General features: G+C 42.9%; 1 pseudogene; it reads right to left on the bottom strand.

Moving 5' to 3' along the window:
• The window catches only part of LOC116760714, a 28,643-nt pseudogene extending 11,463 nt beyond the window's left edge, over positions 1–17,180 (bottom strand).
• Between the last annotated feature and the right edge of the window lie 1,027 nt (positions 17,181–18,207).

The raw sequence follows: 18,207 nt of genomic DNA, 5'->3' as shown, positions 1-18,207 counted from the left end.
AAAATCTACAAACAGTAAATGCTGGAGAGGGTGTGGAGAAAAGGGAACCCTCTTGCACTGTTGGTTGGAATGTAAATTGATACAGCCACTATGGAGAACAGTATGGAGATTCCTTAAAAAACTAAAAATAGAGCTACCATACAATCCAGCAACCCCACTACTGGCCATATACTCTGAGAAAAACATAATTCAAAAAGAATCATGTACCACAATGTTCATTGCAGCTATATTTACAATAGCCAGGACATGGAAGCAACCTAAGTGTCCATCGACAGATGAATGGATAAAGAAGATGTGGCACATATATACAATGGAATATTACTCACCCATAAAAAGAAATGAAATTGAGTTATTTGTAGTGAGCTGGGTGGTCCTAGAGTCTGTCATACGAAGTGAAGTAAATCAGAAAGAGAAAAACAAATACCGTGTGCTATCACATATATATGGAATCTAAAAAAAAAAAAAAAGGTTCTGAAGAACCTAGGGGCAGTACAGGAATAAAGACGCAGACGTAGAGAATGGACTTGAGGGCATGGGGAGGGGGAAGGGTAAGCTGGGATGAAGTGAGAGAGTGGCATGGACATATATACACTACCAAATGTAAAATAGATAGCTAGTGGGAAGCAGCCGCATAGCACAGGGTGATCAGCTCCGTGCTTTGTGACCACCTAGAGGGGTGGGATAGGGAGGGTGGGAGGGAGATGCAAGAGGGAGGGGATATGGGGATATATGTATGCATATAGCTGTTTCACTTTGTTATACAGCAGAAAGTAACACACCATTTTAAAGCAATTATACTCCAGTAAAGATGTTTAAAAAAAAATAGAGGTGCATGTGGAGGGAATGTCTAGGAGTTGAAGTGGACAGTGCAGAGCACACATATCCCGCCTCTCACCCCATGGAGGGCACGTGGTGTCCTCATGGGAGAGAGAGGCTGGAGTAGGAGAGGGGAGGATGGGAGAGGCTGGCGGGGGCAGGGTAGACTTTTATGAGGCTACAGTTTGCAAGATAATGAGAGGGGGAGTTTAAAAAGTGTGCAGGTAAGACTGTGCTCAGCAATGACACCTGTCAGTCTCCCTCCCCTGTTGGGGTGGGGGGAGGTGCTCCTTGAAGCTTGTGCTTCTGAGGGTGCTTCTCTGTGGCCTGAGGCAGGGCACTGCTGGGGGCTATCATGGGGGGGAGGGACAGCTAGTTCAAACAGAATCATCGATTCACGGTTGGTAAGAAAGTATGTGGCCGTGGTACAAACGCCAAATGTGGGAGTGTGAAGGAATCTAAACACTGAGTGGGAGAAATAATGGGATGCACAAGTGGGCAGGGGAGGGGACAGCGTCCTGGAGGCAGAGCAATGACCTGCTTTTTTGTGCAGTGACTTTTTAATTCAATCCCAATGAGGTCTGGTGTGTGGGCGTGGTTCATTTACAAGGGCAGGAATAGGCTGAGCAGAAGGCACAATTTTCAAAGAGGGGTATGTAGTAATTACTACACAATGACAAAATTAGAAAGAATGAAAGGAAATGAAACATTGTAAACTGTAGAGGCTGTGCTTTTTAAATCAAGAATAGCCAATTAAGCTGTTTTGTTATGTAATATCTCACTCATTAGTCATTGCATTTCCTCTGGTTGTATGTACCATTTCCATGAAGTTGATTTTTATTCCATTATGAAGGAATAAATCAAATCCAGTGAAAGGAAATCTGTCCTCATTGCTATCTACAGGAGGAGAGGCTTGAACCAAAAGTCTTTTGTGGTTTAAGAAGTTTGGTTTCAATATGATAAAGAAGAGGAGCCTGAGGGATAAGAAAAGATGTTAGGTTTTGCCTTTTCCTCTTGAAGTACATAAATAGAACAAAAAGAAGGAGTGAGATGTAGACAATGGTAAAGAACATGGAATCAACCCAGGACATATTAAATGTTGATGGGATGCACAAGTACCAAGGATTTGTGGTACCACTGAAAATAGAGTAATTAATTCTACACGTTTTTGTTGGTGTCTGTGTTAATAACTGTCTACCGGGGACTTTGCTAGGCATTAAGCATGTGTGAAAATAAATAATATGTAGTTTTTGTTCTCAGAGCTCACAGTCTATTGAAAAGGCTGACATGAAAAAACAATTTCAATTTAAAGTGATAAGTGATTTAACGAGTTTGTACAATGGGAACAACAGATGGGGTGCTGACAAGGTGTCATAGGGGAGATGACATTTTTGCTCAGCTGTGAAGGACAAAGCAAATTTTGCCACACAAGGAAGATAAGTAAGGGTGTTCTAGAGGGAGGGAGAGAGGCAGAGTATGTAAAGGCAAAGAGGCATGAAAGGGTGTGTGTGTTTGGGAAATTGTGAGTTGTTCTGTGTGATTGGAGTGTTCGCTGTGGAGAATGGCCAGACAGATAGATTAAAACCAGATATATGCCATGCTGAGGAGCTGGGCTTAAAAAGAGAGCCAGCCATTGGAGGGATTTCATCAGAAGGGAGTGACAGGACCTGTCAGATCTTTCCAGAAGATGGATGGGTTGGAGGGAAGTGAATTGGAGGCCGGTACAAACTGGAGGCAGAAAAACTACACTCTCATCTTTCATAGCTGCATCCCCAGGGTCAGGTACAGTATTTGGCATATGGTTGGTGCTTGACAAATACTTGTTGAGTGAATCAATGAAGGAAGGAAAGGCAGGACTACTAAGTTGGGGTGGTGGCTGCAGGATGTCGAGAGGAGCTGTATCTGAGGATGGTTGTGTCTCCCTTCCGCTCCTTGCCAGGTCCGCTCACCCATGCCTCACAGCCCTGCCTACTCATAAAAGCAGAGAGCCCATGAGGGAGACTGAGAAGGAAGGAAGGAAGCACCGAAAAGCTGGCATCATAGAGCCCAGGATGAGACAGTTTTTCACAAAGGAAGACATGGCCAACACCGTCACGTGCAGCAGGGACGTCCAGCAAGGACAGGTCCTTGGGCATTGCCAGGTGTGAGATCCTGAGTGACTGCAGTGAGAAGAGTTTCTGGGAGTGGCAGCAACAGGCTCCAGATGGCAGTGGGCTGAGGAATGAATGGGGGGAAGAAAGAGGAGAGCGTGAGTGTGGACCTTCGCTCGGAAAGCTGGGCTGTGAAGGGAGGAGGGAGCTTGAGGGGGAGGCAGGATCAGAGGCATGCTCTTTCGTTTTTTTTGTTTTTAAGGATGGTAAGTTTATGAACTTTAGAAAAACCAGCAGAAAGCAGAGGTTAGGGAGATGGGTTTGGCTAACTAGGGATAATGAAAATTTTTTAGTTTTAAAATTGAAACGTGCACTGTAAAAGAATGAATAGGTGTCAATAATGGAAATAGGATGAGGTGGAGGAGAGAATGCTAGATGGATGATTGAAAACCTGGAAACTAGTCCTTTCTTTGCTACAACTCAACTGTGTGAACTTCACTGAGCTATTTATCTGCTCTGAGCCTTTGTTTCACCTTTAAAACAAGTGATGCTCTCTGGAATGGTCTGTTTCAGCCACAGAACTCTATAATTCAAAGTGTTATAAGTTTGGTAATATACACTTATAAAAATAAGACTTGCAGTTTGCCTCACGTATAACTTAGCTATATTGTTTTGGGAATTTTTGCTTTATATTATCTTTAAGAATAAATGAGGGGGGGACCTTGAAGATGGCGGAAGAGTAAGACGCGGAGATCGCCTTCCTCCCCACGGATACACCAGAAATACATCCACACGTGGAACAACTCCTACAGAACTCCTACTGAAGGCTGGCAGAAGACCTCAGACCTCCCAAAAGGCAAGAAACTCCCCACGTAACTGGGTAGGGCAAAAGAAAAAACAGAGACAAAAGAATAAGGACGGCACCTGCACCAGTGGGAGGGAGCTGTGAAGGAGGAAAAGTTTCCACACACTAGGAAGCCCCTCCGCGGGCGGAGACTGCGGGAGGCGGAGGGGGGAGTTTCGGGACCGCGGAGTAGTGCACAGCGACGGGTGCGGAGGGCAAAGCGGGGAGATTCCTGCACAGACGATCGGTGCCGACCGGCACTCACCAACCCGAGAGGCTTGCTGCTCACCCACCGGGGCGGGCGGGGCTGCGAGCTGAGGCTCGGGTTTTGGTTTTGGACGGAGCTCAGGGAGAGGACTGGGGTTGGCGGCTTGACCATAGCCTGAAGGGGTTAGTGCACCACGACTAGCCGGGAGGGAGTTCGGGGAAAAGCCTGCACCGGCCGAAGAGGCAAGAGACTTTTTCTTCCCTCTTTGTCTCCTGGTGCGCGAGGAGAGGGGTTTAAGAGCGCTGCTTAAAGGAACTCCAGAGACGGGCGCGAGCCGCGGCTAAAAGCGCGAACCCCAGAGACGGGCGCGAGCCGCGGCTGAGGGCACGAGCCCCCGAGACGGGCGCGAGCCGCGGCTGAAAGCGCAAACCCCAGAGACGGGCGCGAGCCGCGGCTGAGGGCGCGAGCCCCCGAGACGGGCGCGAGCCGCGGCTGAAAGCACAAACCCCAGAGACGGGCGCGAGCCGCGGCTAAAACCGCGGACCCCAGAGACGGGCGGGAGACGCTAAGGCTGCTGCTGCCGCCACCAAGGGGCCTGTGTGCGAGCACAGGTCACTCTCCACAACCCGCTTCCGCGGAGCCTGTGCAGCCCGCCACTGCCAGGTTCCCGGGATCCAGGGACAACTTCCCCGGGACAGCGCACGGCGGGCCTCAGGCTGGTGCAACGTCACGCCGGCCTCTGCCGCAACGTCACGCTGCCTCTGCCGCCCGCAGGCCGGCCCCGCACGCAGTGCCCCTCCTTCCCCCATCCCCCAACCCCCGGCCTGAGTGAGCCGGAGGCCCCGAATCAGCGGCTCCTTTAATCCCGTCCTGTCTGAGCGAAAAAACAGACGCCCTCCAGCGACCTACACGCAGAGGCAGGGCCAAATCCAAAGCTGAGCTCCTGTGGGCTGTGAAAACAAAGAAGAGAAAGGGAAATCTCTCCCAGCAGCCACAGAAGCAGCGGATTGAAGCTCCACAATCAACTTGATATACCCTGCATCTGTGGAATACCTGAATAGACAAGGAATGATCCCAAATTGAAGAGGGGGAATTTAGGAGGGAAATCTATGATTTTTTTCCCTTTTCCTCTTTTTGTGAAGGTGTACGTGTATGCTCCTGTGTGACATCTAGTCTGTATACTCTAGCTTCCACCATTTGTCCTAGGGCTCTATCCGTCCATGACCTTTTTTTAAAAATTCTTTTTCTTAATAATTAAGTTTAATTGTAATAACTTTATTATACTTTACCTTCGTTCTTTCTTTCTTTCCTTCCTTCCCTCCCTCCTTTAGACAACGAATCACCCCAAATTGAGGAGGTGGTATCAGGGAGCAGGATTTATGATTTTTCCCCCTTTACCTCTTTTTGTGAAGGTGTATGTGTATGCTTCTGTGTAAGATTTTCTCTGTATAGCTTTGCTTCCAACATTTGTCCTAAGGTTCTATCCGTCCCTTTTTTTTTCTAAATATGTTTTAATTCAATAACTATATTATACTTTATTTTATTTTTACTGTATCATCTTTCTTTCTGTCTTTTTTTCCTTCTTTCCCTCCTTCCTTCCTTCCTCCCTCCCTCCTTTCTTTCCTTCTTTGCTTCTTTCTTCCTTCCTTCCTTTCCTCCTTTCCTTCTTTCTTTCCTCATACTTCTACTAATTCTCTCTACTTTTTCTCCCTTTTATTCTGAGCCGTGTGGATGAAAGGCTCTTGGTGCTCCAGCCAGGAGTCAGGGCTCTGCCTCTGAGGTAGGAGAGCCAACTTCAGGTCACTGGTCAACAAGAGACCTCCCAGCTCAACATAATATTAAACAGCGGAAATCTCCCAGAGACCTCCATCTTAACACCAGCACCCAGCTTCACTCAACGACCAGCAAGCCACAGTGCTGGACAACCTATGCCAAACAACTAGCAAAACAGGAACACAACCCCACCCATTAGCAGAGAGGCTGCCTAAAATCATAATAAGGCCACAGACACCCCAAAACACACCACCAGACGTGAACCTGCCCACTAGAGAGACAAGATCCAGCCTCATCCAGCACAACACAGGCACTAGTCCCCTCCACCAGGAAGCCTACACAACCCACTGAAACAACCTTAGCCACTGGAGACAGACATCAAAAACAACGGGAACTACGAACCTGCAGCCTGCAAAAAGGAGACCCCAAACACAGTAAGATAAGCAAAATGAGAAGACAGAAAAACACACAGCAGATGAAGGAGCAAGATAAAAACCCACCAGACCTAACAAATGAAGAGGAAATAGGCAATCTACCTGAAAAAGAATTCAGAATAATGATAGTAAGGATGATCCGAAATCTTGGAAGTAGAATGGACAAAATGCAAGAAACAGTTAACAAGGACCTACAAGAACTAAAGATGAAACAAGCAACGATGAACAATGCAATAAATGAAATTAAAATCACTCTAGATAGGATCAATAGCAGAATAACTGAGGCAGAAGAACGGATAAGTGACCTGGAAGATAAAGTAGTGGAAATAACTACTGCAGAGCAGAATAAAGAAAAAAGAATGAAAAGAACTGAGGACAGTCTCAGAGACCTCTGGGACAACATGAAACGCACCAACATTCGAATTATAGGGGTTCCAGAAGAAGAAGAAAGAAAGAAAGGGACTGAGAAAATATTTGAAGAGATTATAGTTGAAAACTTCCCTAATATGGGAAAGGAAATAGTTAATCAAGTCCAGGAAGCACAGAGGGTCCCATACAGGATAAATACAAGGAGAAACACACCAAGACACATATTAATCAAACTGTCAAAAATTAAATACAAAGAAAGCATATTAAAAGCAGCAAGGGAAAAACAACAAATAACACACAAGGGAATCCCCATAAGGTTAACAGCTGATCTCTCAGCAGAAACCCTACAAGCCAGAAGGGAGTGGCAGGACATACTGAAAGTGATGAAGGAGAATAGCCTGAAACCAAGACTACTCTACCCAGCAAGGATCTCATTCACATTTGATGGAGAAATTAAAACCTTTACAGACAAGCAAAAGCTGAGAGAGTTCAGCACCACCAAACCAGCTTTACAACAAATGCTAAAGGAACTTCTCTAGACACGAAACACAAGAGAAGGAAATGACCTATAGTAGCGAACCCAAAACAATATATAAAATGGAAATAGGAACATACATATCAATAATTACCTTAAATGTAAATGGACTAAATGCCCCCACCAAAAGACACAGATTGGCTGAATGGATACAAAAACAAGACCCTTATATATGCTGTCTACAAGAGACCCACTTCAGAACTAGAGACACATACAGACTGAAAGTAAGGGGATGGAAAAAGATATTCCATGCAAATGGAAACCAAAAGAAAGCTGGAGTAGCAATTCTCATATCAGACAAAATAGACTTTAAAATAAGGACTATTAAAAGGGACAAAGAAGGACACTACATAATGATCAAGGGATCGATCCAAGAAGAAGATATAACAATTGTAAATATTTATGCACCCAACATAGGAGCACCTCAATACATAAGGCAAATACTAACAACCATAAAAGGGGAGATCAACAGTAACACATTCATAGTAGGGGACTTTAACACCCCACTTTCACCCATGGACAGATCATCCAAAATGAAAATAAATAAGGAAACACAAGCTTTAAATGATACATTAAACAAGATGGACTTAATTGATATTTATAGGACACTCCATCCAAAAACAACAGAATACACATTTTTCTCAAGTGCTCATGGAACATTCTCCAGGATAGATCATATCTTGGGTCACAAATCAAGCCTTGGTAAATTTAAGAAAACTGAAATTGTATCAAGTATCTTTTCCGACCACAACGCCATGAGACTAGATATCAATTACAGGAAAAGATCTGTAAAAAATACAAACACATGGAGGCTAAACAATACACTACTTAATAATGAAGTGATCACTGAAGAAATCAAAGAGGAAATAAAAAAATACCTAGAAACAAATGACAATGGAGACACAACGACCCAAAACCTATGGGATGCAGCAAAAGCAGTTCTAAGGGGGAAGTTTATAGCAATACAAGCCCACCTTAAGAAGCAGGAAACATCTCGAATAAACAACCTAACCTTGCACCTCAAGCAATTAGAGAAAGAAGAACAAAAAAACCCCAAAGCTAGCAGAAGGAAAGAAATCATAAAAATCAGATCAGAAATAAATGAAAAAGAAATGAAGGAAACAATAGCAAAGATCAATAAAACTAAGAGCTGGTTCTTTGAGAAGATAAACAAAATAGATAAACCACTAGCCAGACTCATCAAGAAAAAAAGGGAGAAGACTCAAATCAATAGAATTAGAAATGAAAAAGGAGAAGTAACAACTGACACTGCAGAAATAAAAAAAATCATGAGAGATTACTACAAGCAACTCTATGCCAATAAAATGGACAACCTGGAAGAAATGGACAAATTCTTAGAAATGCACAACCTGCCAAGACTGAATCAGGAAGAAATAGAAAATATGAACAGACCAATCACAAGCACTGAAATTGAAACTGTGATTAAAAACCTTCCAACAAACAAAAGCCCAGGACCAGATGGCTTCACAGGTGAATTCTATCAAACGTTTAGAGAAGAGCTAACACCTATCCTTCTCAAACTCTTCCAAAATATAGCAGAGGGAGGAACACTCCCAAATTCCTTCTACGAAGCCACCATCACCTTGATACCAAAACCAGACAAGGATGTCACAAAGAAAGAAAACTACAGGCCAATATCACTGATGAACATAGATGCAAAAATCCTCAACAAAATACTAGCAAACAGAATCCAACAGCACATTAAAAGGATCATACACCATGATCAAGTGGGGTTTATTCCAGGAATGCAAGGATTCTTCAATATACGCAAATCTATCAATGTGATAAACTATATTAACAAATTGAAGGAGAAAAACCATATGATCATCTCAATAGATGCAGAGAAAGCTTTCGACAAAATTCAACACCCATTTATGATAAAAACCCTCCAGAAAGTAGGCATAGAGGGAACTTTCCTAAACATAATAAAAGCCATATATGAGAAGCCCACAGCAAACATCATCCTCAATGGTGAAAAACTGAAAGCATTTCCACTAAGATCAGGAACAAGACAAGGTTGCCCACTCTCACCACTCTTATTCAACATAGTTTTGGAAGTTTTAGCCACAGCAATCAGAGAAGAAAAGGAAATAAAAGGAATCCAAATCGGAAAAGAAGAAGTAAAGCTGTCACTGTTTGCAGATGACATGATACTATACATAGAGAATCCTAAAGATGCTACCAGAAAACTACTAGAGCTAATCAATGAATTTGGTAAAGTAGCAGGATACAAAATTAATGCACAGAAGTCTCTGGCATTCCTATATACTAATGATGAAAAATCTGAAAGTGAAATCAAGAAAACACTCCCATTTACCATTGCAAGAAAAAGAATAAAATATCTAGGAATAAACCTACCTAAGGATACGAAAGACCTGTATGCAGAAAATTATAAGACACTGATGAAAGAAATTAAAGATGATACAAATAGATGGAGAGATATACCATGTTCTTGGATGGGAAGAATCAACATTGTGAAAATGACTCTACTACCCAAAGCAATCTACAGATTCAATGCAATCCCTATCAAACTACCACTGGCATTTTTCACAGAACTAGAACAAAAAATTTCGCAATTTGTATGGAAACACAAAAGACCCCGAATAGCCAAAGCAATCTTGAGAACGAAAAAAGGAGCTGGAGGAATCAGGCTCCCTGACTTCAGACTATATTACAAAGCAACAGTAATCAAGACAGTATGGTACTGGCACAAAAACAGAAAGATAGATCAGTGGAACAGGATAGAAAGCCCAGAGATAAACCCACGCACATATGGACACCTTATCTTTGATAAAGGAGGCAGGAATGTACAGTGGAGAAAGGACAGCCTCTTCAATAAATGGTGCTGGGAAAACTGGACAGGTACATGTAAAAGTATGAGATTAGATCACTCCCTAACACCATACACAAATATAAGCTCAAAATGGATTAAAGACCTAAATGTAAGGCCAGAAACTATCAGACTCTTAGAGGAAAACATAGGAAGAACACTCTATGACATAAATCACAGCAAGATCCTTTCTGACCCACCTCCTAGAGTAATGGAAATAAAAACAAAAATAAACAAATGGGACCTAATGAAACTTCAAAGCTTTTGCACAGCAAAGGAAACCATAACCAAGACCAAAAGACAACCCTCAGAATGGGAGAAAACATTTGCAAATGAAGCAACTGACAAAGGATTAATCTCCAAAATTTACAAGCAGCTCATGCAGCTCAATAACAAAAAAACAAACAACCCCATCCAAAAATGGGCAGAAGACCTAAATAGACATTTCTCCAAAGAAGATATACAGAATGCCAACAAACACATGAAAGAATGCTCAACATCATTAATCATTAGAGAAATGCAAATCAAAACTACAATGAGATATCATCTCACACCAGTCAGAATGGCCATCATCAAAAAATCAAGAAACAATAAATGCTGGAGAGGGTGTGGAGAAAAGGGGACACTCTTGCACTGCTGGTGGGAATGTGAATTGGTTCAGCCACTGTGGAGAACAGTATGGAGGTTCCTTAAAAAACTACAAATAGAATTACCATATGACCCAGCAATCCCACTACTTGGCATATACCCTGAGAAAACCAAAATTCAAAGAGAGTCATGTACCAAAATGTTCATTGCAGCTCTATTTACAATAGCCAGGACATGGAAACAACCTAAGCGCCCATCATCGGATGAATGGATAAAGAAGATGTGGCACATATACACAATGGAATATTACTCAGCCTTAAAAAGAAATGAAATTGAGCTATTTGTAATGAGATGGATAGACCTAGAATCTGTCATACAGAGTGAAGTAAGTCAGAAAGAAAAAGACAAATACCGTATGCTAACACATATATATGGAATTTAAGGTAAAAAAATGTCATGAAGAACCTAGGGGTAAGATAGGAATAAAGACGCAGACCTACTGGAGAACGGACTTAAGGATATGGGGAGGGGGAAGGGTGAGTTTTGACAGGGCGAGAGAGAGTCATGGACATATACACACTAACAAACGTAGTAAGGTAGATAGCTGGGGGGAAGCAGCCGCAAGGCACAGGGATATTAGCTCGGTGCTTTGTGACAGCCTGGAAGGGTGGGATGGGGAGAGTGGGAGGGAGGGAGACGCAAGAGGGAAGACATATGGGAACATATGTATATGTATAGCTGATTCACTTTGTTGTAAAGCAGAAACTAACACACCATTGTAAAGCAATTATACCCCAATAAAGATGTTTAAAAAAAAAAAAAAAAAATCCTAACCTTATCACTTTCTGAGTAAATTTACCCCTATGGAAATCCCTCAGTGACATTCCTCAGATGGTAGTGAACCATCTCTGGGAGTTTGCCTACTGGGAGTGAATAAGTGACTACCTGTGGTTAGTGAATCTCCACTTGTTTTCTTAGTTGCTGATTATTGTAATAACATCTTCAGTAGACATAACTCTCAGAATAGTACAGATATTTTTTTTTTTCTCATGATAATGTAAGGTACTGCAAAGAATAAAGGCACAATGACAAAAACAAACTCAAAGAAACAAAAACCCGAAGACTGATTCTCTCTTTATACACCATTTAAAAACAGCTTCCCCTCCCATTGCTTCAGGGTTTTGTCATTGTGTCCTTTAAAAAAAAAATCTATTCTGAAATACACTGCAATGGGCAGTCTTTTTATCTTATTGTGCATGTGTGCATGTACAAGTGTTTCTCTTTACCTAGGACTGGAACTACTAATTCCATGGCATGCTTGCAACCAACTTTACTTAGCATTGGCAAATTGTTTTTCATGGCATCTGTAGCAATTTACCTCTCCCTATATCAGCAGTATAAAAAGAATCCCACACCCCCTCTATATCCTTGTAGACATTTTGATTTTGATTTTTTTCCTTAATTTTTACCAATTGTTTAAATTTGATGTTATCTCATTATGATCTTATTTTGTATTTCCTGGTTACTAATGAGTTTGGTCATTATGTAGCATGTGTATTCACCAGTTGTGTTTCTCATTCTGGAAATGTCTGTTTATTTCTGTTGATTGTTTTATTATTTGTCTGATTATTATCAATTTGTTTTTGTGTGATTCTTCCCAACTTGTAAGATATTTCTTTATGTATTCTGGATGATAAGTCTTTATTAGTGTTATTTTATTGCAAATATCTTCTCCTAGTTTGTACCTTTACCTTTCACTCTTTTGTCTGTTTTAAACAAAATAAATTCTTAAATTTAATGTTAAAAAAAAAAAAAAAAAAAAAGAATAAATGAGATAGTGGGTGAGAAGGAACTTTAGAGTTTTAAGAAGTAAAACAGGTAAATTTCTACTCATTAATAATCATGCTAGTATTCTTGACCCAGAGACCTCACATGTTTTCCCTTTTTTGTATATATTACCCCAGAGTATGAAATCTTAGCAGAAGGGGAACTAAAATTAAATTAGCTCCTTATCTAAAGATTTAGATGCCCTGGTACAAGTCTCTTAAGGATAATAAGCTAATAATTTCCCTGTGGATAGCAAAATTATGGTTTGCATAACTATTTCCTCATGATTTAACTGAAAATATTAAACATTAGGCACTCGGATACCAGGGACTCTAATACAGGATAACCCATTTCCATCTTCTGTCTCTGCAACCCTTGCAGCTGATGAGGTTTAAATGAAAACAGAAATGCTCATGAAAGACACAGCTGCATTTAGACGTGAGTTGGGCCATTCTCGGACATATTTAAGCACTTGGTCATGGGCCGTGAGGTAGATGCCATTTCCAGGGTTCAGTGGAGAGCAGAGGCCAGTAGCTGCCTTGTCCAGCATCACGCTCCAGTATCTGGTGATGCCACCCAAGCATTCACACCCTCAGACCTGGCAGCTCAGCAATCGGCTGGCTCGTCCTTACGCCGAACTTATAAATAGACCTGCTGCATGGCTCTCTCCTCCACCTCCTGAGCTCTGTGTTTTAGAGATACAACCAGTCGTGCTGGCTAGAAACCAGACGGCCATCCTCAGCTTCTTCCTTTTTCTTTTTCCCCATGTCCAATGCATCAATTACTTTGGATTTTGCTGCTTCCATAGCCTCTCTTCTGGCTCTCTTTTGCTCTTACTGTGTTCATTGCTCTAATTTCAGCAGTAGCTCCCTCCTTTTTCTCCTGCTTCGCAGCTTTGCTCCTTTCATATCCACCCTCCATCCTGCTGCTAGATCTTAAAGATGGCATTCAAGGCCTTCCTGTTTGGGCCTGTGATGCCTCTAGAGTCTTCTTTCTCACCCCTGCTACTACTTTCATGTCTAGATTCCAGCAAACGGTGGTGGTGCCCTGTTTCATCTCTTTGCACAAGGCTTCTGCTTGCCCTTACTGTCTTGTCCTGACTTTTTCTGCCTCTGAAACTTCTATTCATGTTTTCTATTATCTTCTCTTTGAAAGCCCTCCTAGTCCAGTCTCTCCAATGAACTATAGAAGGCACGGCCAATTTCTCTTTTTGTGTAGATTAGAGGTTCTACATCGTATTTACAGGTTTAGTTTCATCTGTCTCCACAACTAGACTCTGAGCTTCTTAGGGGCAGGAGACTAGGTCGTACTCCTCTAGCACATAATAGGTGCTCAACACATGCACGTGAATGGAACTAAATTTTGTTTTTGTCCTTCTTTGCCAGCTATATAACCCTTTCATTTTTATTTTCACAAATACGTTTCTAGTAAAACAGAGAGCTCTTCTTTTGCTTTTCACACATATCCTAATAATAATAACAGCTTCGATTTATTGAATGCTTTCCAAATGACAGGCACCGTTCTAAGAATTTTACATACTTTATCTCCTTTATTCCTCACAACAGCCATGTGAGGGAAGCAATATTGTCCTTATTTTGTGCCTGAAGAAACTTAGTCTCAGAGATGAAGCAACTTGATCAAGGTCCGGCAGCAGACTTTGGAACGTGCCTGCAGACCTGGCTCTCCTGAGAACAAGGTGTACACTCTCAGTTATCTTGTACCTGCCTCTTACCGACAGTAGTTACCATTTGTTGAATGGGTTTTGGCAACATGATCTTGGTCACTTCTTTTAAAAAGATATCTTTAAAAATGCACAGTGTGTGAATACCTTCTCTTATTTAAAAGAGAAACATTGCAGAAAGAGTTCTTTGACCACTGATCTCAAACCCATCCCCCAGCCCAGAGGAAACTATGAGCTTTGTGTGTAGTCTTCCAGATCTTTCTCTGTGCTTTTACATACACTGCACATACCTACATTGTACAGTTGACCCTTGAACCCTCTGGGTTTGAACCACACGGGTCTACTTATATGTGGATTTTTTCACTAAACATGTACCAGAAAATATGTAAATAAGTACATGAACCCCTGGATGTGGAACTATGGATGTGAGATCCTGCAGGGGGTTTGGCCCCCTTAACCCTCACGTTGGTCAAGGGTCAACTGTGTTAGTTGGGTAAAAGCAAGTTACTTCAGCAAAGAGGACCCCAAATACAGCTGATTAAAGAAAATAGACATTTATATTCTCTCACATAATAGTTGCAAGGTGAACAGTCCAGGTAGAAATATGGCTTTGTCCACATGGCCAATCACATGCCTTCCTTCTGTTTTATTCTTGTCTGCATGGTTGAAGTTAAGTTAAAGAGAGCTCCAAATCCTATCGTCAGGAAGATGCCAAGAGGCGCTCACACCTGTGTTCTCAGGAATGGATCTAATAAAGGCACACCTCACATTTGCTGACGTTCCATTAGTGGGATATGAACATTTCAAATCTGAAAAATATTCTGTCAAATAACTTGCTTTACTGGGCAGCTGTTTACATGTTTGCCAGCTGTATATGAGAGTCTTCCTAAATTCTCATTATCACTTGATATTGTTAGATTTTTTAAACTTTTACCAACTGAAAGGTTGCGGAATATCTCATTTTTCTGTTGACTTTTTTTTCTTATTGATTTGTAAGTCTCTCTCCATAGTAGACTCTAGTCTTTTATTGGGGACATATATGCCAAACAGCTTTTCTCTGTCTTTAACTTGTCTGTTAACCTTGTTTATGGTTGGGTTTCTCAACCTTGATGCTACTGACAGACTGGGCTGGATAAGTCTCTGTTGTGAAGGCTGCCCTGGACATTGTAGGACATGTAGCAGCATCCCTGGTTTCAGGGCGTTAGATGCCAATGGTATCCCACCTCACTTCCCCAGTTTTGGCAGGGAAAATATATCGCCAAATGTCCCCTGGGAGGCAAGATTACCCCCAGTTGAGAACCACTGTTTATAAAAAGCTTAATTCCTAGTACAATTGATAATGCTTTTTCTTATGATTTTGCTTTTTTCATCTTGTTTAAGCAAGCCTTTCCTACTCCCAGATGATACAGCTATGCTCTTTTATTTTCCTCTAGTATTTTTGTAGCTTATTGTTCTTTGAAGAATCGTTAAGTCTTTAATGCCCTGGGAATTATTTTTGTGTAAAATGGGAGGCGAGGATCGTAGCAGAGCCAGTTTATGTGCCATCTCAAATCTCCTTGGCTCTGCCTGAAGTGGCTACCTGCCCTGTTTCCTGGCCAGAGTTACCCTGGCAATGGTTCTCTTTGCTCTCATGGTTATAAAGCCATGGCCACTGAGGCCATAGACTAAGGAGCTCTTGTGTGGCACTGACTGAGAAGGAGAGTCCATCATACCTGCACCCTGAGTAGATGGGACCTGGTGAGGCTTGGAACTTCTGCAGGGGCTGCCTGGAGGCACACAGAACCAGGGAGTGCGAGGGAGTCAAAGCCCCAGCAGGTGGACTTCTACCAAGAAAGAAAAGAGGGGAAGGGGAAAACCAGCCTTTATATTGCTTGTCCGTGCTCCTCCAAGGAGTTCCAAGACACAGTGCTTTCATGTCACCTTTTGGGAGGCGTCCTGCGAGACCAAGCAGTGAGCTGTTTTGGTTGCAGGGCTGTGGCTCAGTAACTCACCTCCGTGCATTTGTTCTCCCTCCTTCCTGCAGTGCAGGTTTAGCACGTAGGCATTTACCCAGGCCTGTCTTCACTTCAACATTTACCTCATATGGATAACGAATTTCCTTAACAGCTTTTATCAAATTCTGCCCCCCTTTTTTCATTCTGATGATGATTTTTGCTGTGAGTAACAAAAGTTGCAACAAAAAGTAGCAGGGCCAGGACTAGGGTAAAGTAACTGAGGGACTCGCCTTGGGCGCAAATTTGGGGGAGGGCACCAAAAAAGTCAGTAATAAAGACTAATACCATTTAAATGCAATGTTTAAAAAAGTCAACATTAATGCAAAAATTTCACAGTGAGCAAAATATTGAAATTTTAAATAAAGCCAGAATCTGATCTTACATTTGCTTGATTTACACACTCCCCCTAATCCTGGGGGAATTTAGTAATAAGTAATACAGTAATAAGAAATTACTGTATTACATGACAAGAAATCTATAGGAAGATAAGGGCAGGCAGGCTCCAGGCATGTCACAATCATCAACTCAATTATGTCATCGAGGACCCAGATTCCTTTCTTCTTCTATTCTGCTAGCATCAGTGTCAGCTTCAGCACAAGATTAGTGTCCCATGGGATTGCAACTTGCTGCAACATCCCAGAAATTACATTCACAGGTGATCACATGCAGAGGCAAAGAGGGGACACACCTGCGGGTGGAATTCTACTAAATTGTGTTTTGGACCAAAACAGGGGAGACTTTGTGTAAATTAACTCGATGATATGTTTTCTTCCTAATATCTAGTGTAACTTCCTTGAGGGAGATTGAATTTTGGGAATGGGAATAATTGTGGGAAAAGTGGAGACTTAATTTTGTGATTTTGGGGGACGCTTCAGGGAGGGCAGGTCTGGGTGGGCTCTGGGAAACCAGAGGTACAAGAGCACTGGGAAATTTAGGCAGAGAGATGAGGTACCAGAAGGAAGGGAGGGGAACGAGGGGCATGAGAGAAGGAGGCTGAGGACTGACTTGTTGAGGACTGACTGAGTGTGTAGGACCTGCCTGCTCCCTGCTCCCTCCATACCCTTCAGGACCTTGGATAAGGGTCTCATTTCCAGACAAGCCTGAGCAGTCATTTGACCTTCAGGCTGTGGCCACTCTCTCACCTGCTCCAGTGAGTGGCTCCATTGACATTTACACGGGAACCTGGGGACATTTCCCAAGCTGGCTAGGCAGTGCCCTAGGAACTGTTTGTGTGTGTGGCCTTTCTGTCTCCAGTGGCACTGTGGAGGCCATCAGCCTGGTTTGAAGCATGAAGACATCTTCCCTGTCTCCTGATGTGGCAGCTCAGGCCAGGTCTGGAGGGCCCTCTCTTGGTCACCTGTCACACTGAGCTGGGCCGGCCCTTTGTAGGCTCAGCGTCATGACCCCAGCCTGGGGTTCACCAGACCCTTGGCTAACTGATTGCTGATCTGATGGAGGTGGGTCTTTCCAGGATGAAATGATGCATCTGACCTGTACTTAATCCATTGCTCAGCTCGTTCCTCCCCACGTGTGGAGAGTGGGAGAAAGCAACTTATTTGACTGACTTTGGGAGGACCTGAACACGTGTGGCTCAGCCAGCTCCCCTCCACTTTTTTTTTTTTTTTTAAAGAAGATGTTGGGGTAGGAGTTAATTAATTAATTAATTTATTTTTGCTGTGTTGCATCTTCGTTTCTGTGCTAGGGCTTTCTCTAGTTGTGGCAAGCGGGGGCCACTCTTCACCGCGGTGCACGGGCCTCTCACTATCGCGGCCTCTCTTGTTGTGGAGCACAGGCTCCAGACGCGCAGGCTCAGTAGTTGTGGCTCACGGGCCTAGTTACTCTGCGGCATGTGGGATCCTCCCAGACCAGGGCTCGAACCTGTGTCCCCTGCATTAGCAGGCAGATTCTCAACCACTGCACCACCAGGGAAGCCCACCCCCTCCACTTTTACTCCTTTTGGAGTTGCCTGTCCATAGAACAGGCTTATTTTAATCTGATTTCTGCCATACATGGTGTGGCCTGACCCGGTCAGGGAGGCCTCTGATTATTCAGCTGGGGATGAGGGGTGGGTGCTGGTAAGTCTCTTCAGTCTGGGGGCATTAGGAAGTGCATGTAGTTACACATCCAGGCCACATGCTCTAATCCAATTACATCAGAAATAAAGCTGTCTGATGCCTTCCCCCTCACCTCAATGGCC

Source organism: Phocoena sinus, chromosome 1, assembly GCF_008692025.1.
Source record: "Phocoena sinus isolate mPhoSin1 chromosome 1, mPhoSin1.pri, whole genome shotgun sequence".
NCBI classification, from domain to species: domain Eukaryota; kingdom Metazoa; phylum Chordata; class Mammalia; order Artiodactyla; family Phocoenidae; genus Phocoena; species Phocoena sinus.
This window is presented reverse-complemented; position numbering and strand designations above follow the sequence as displayed.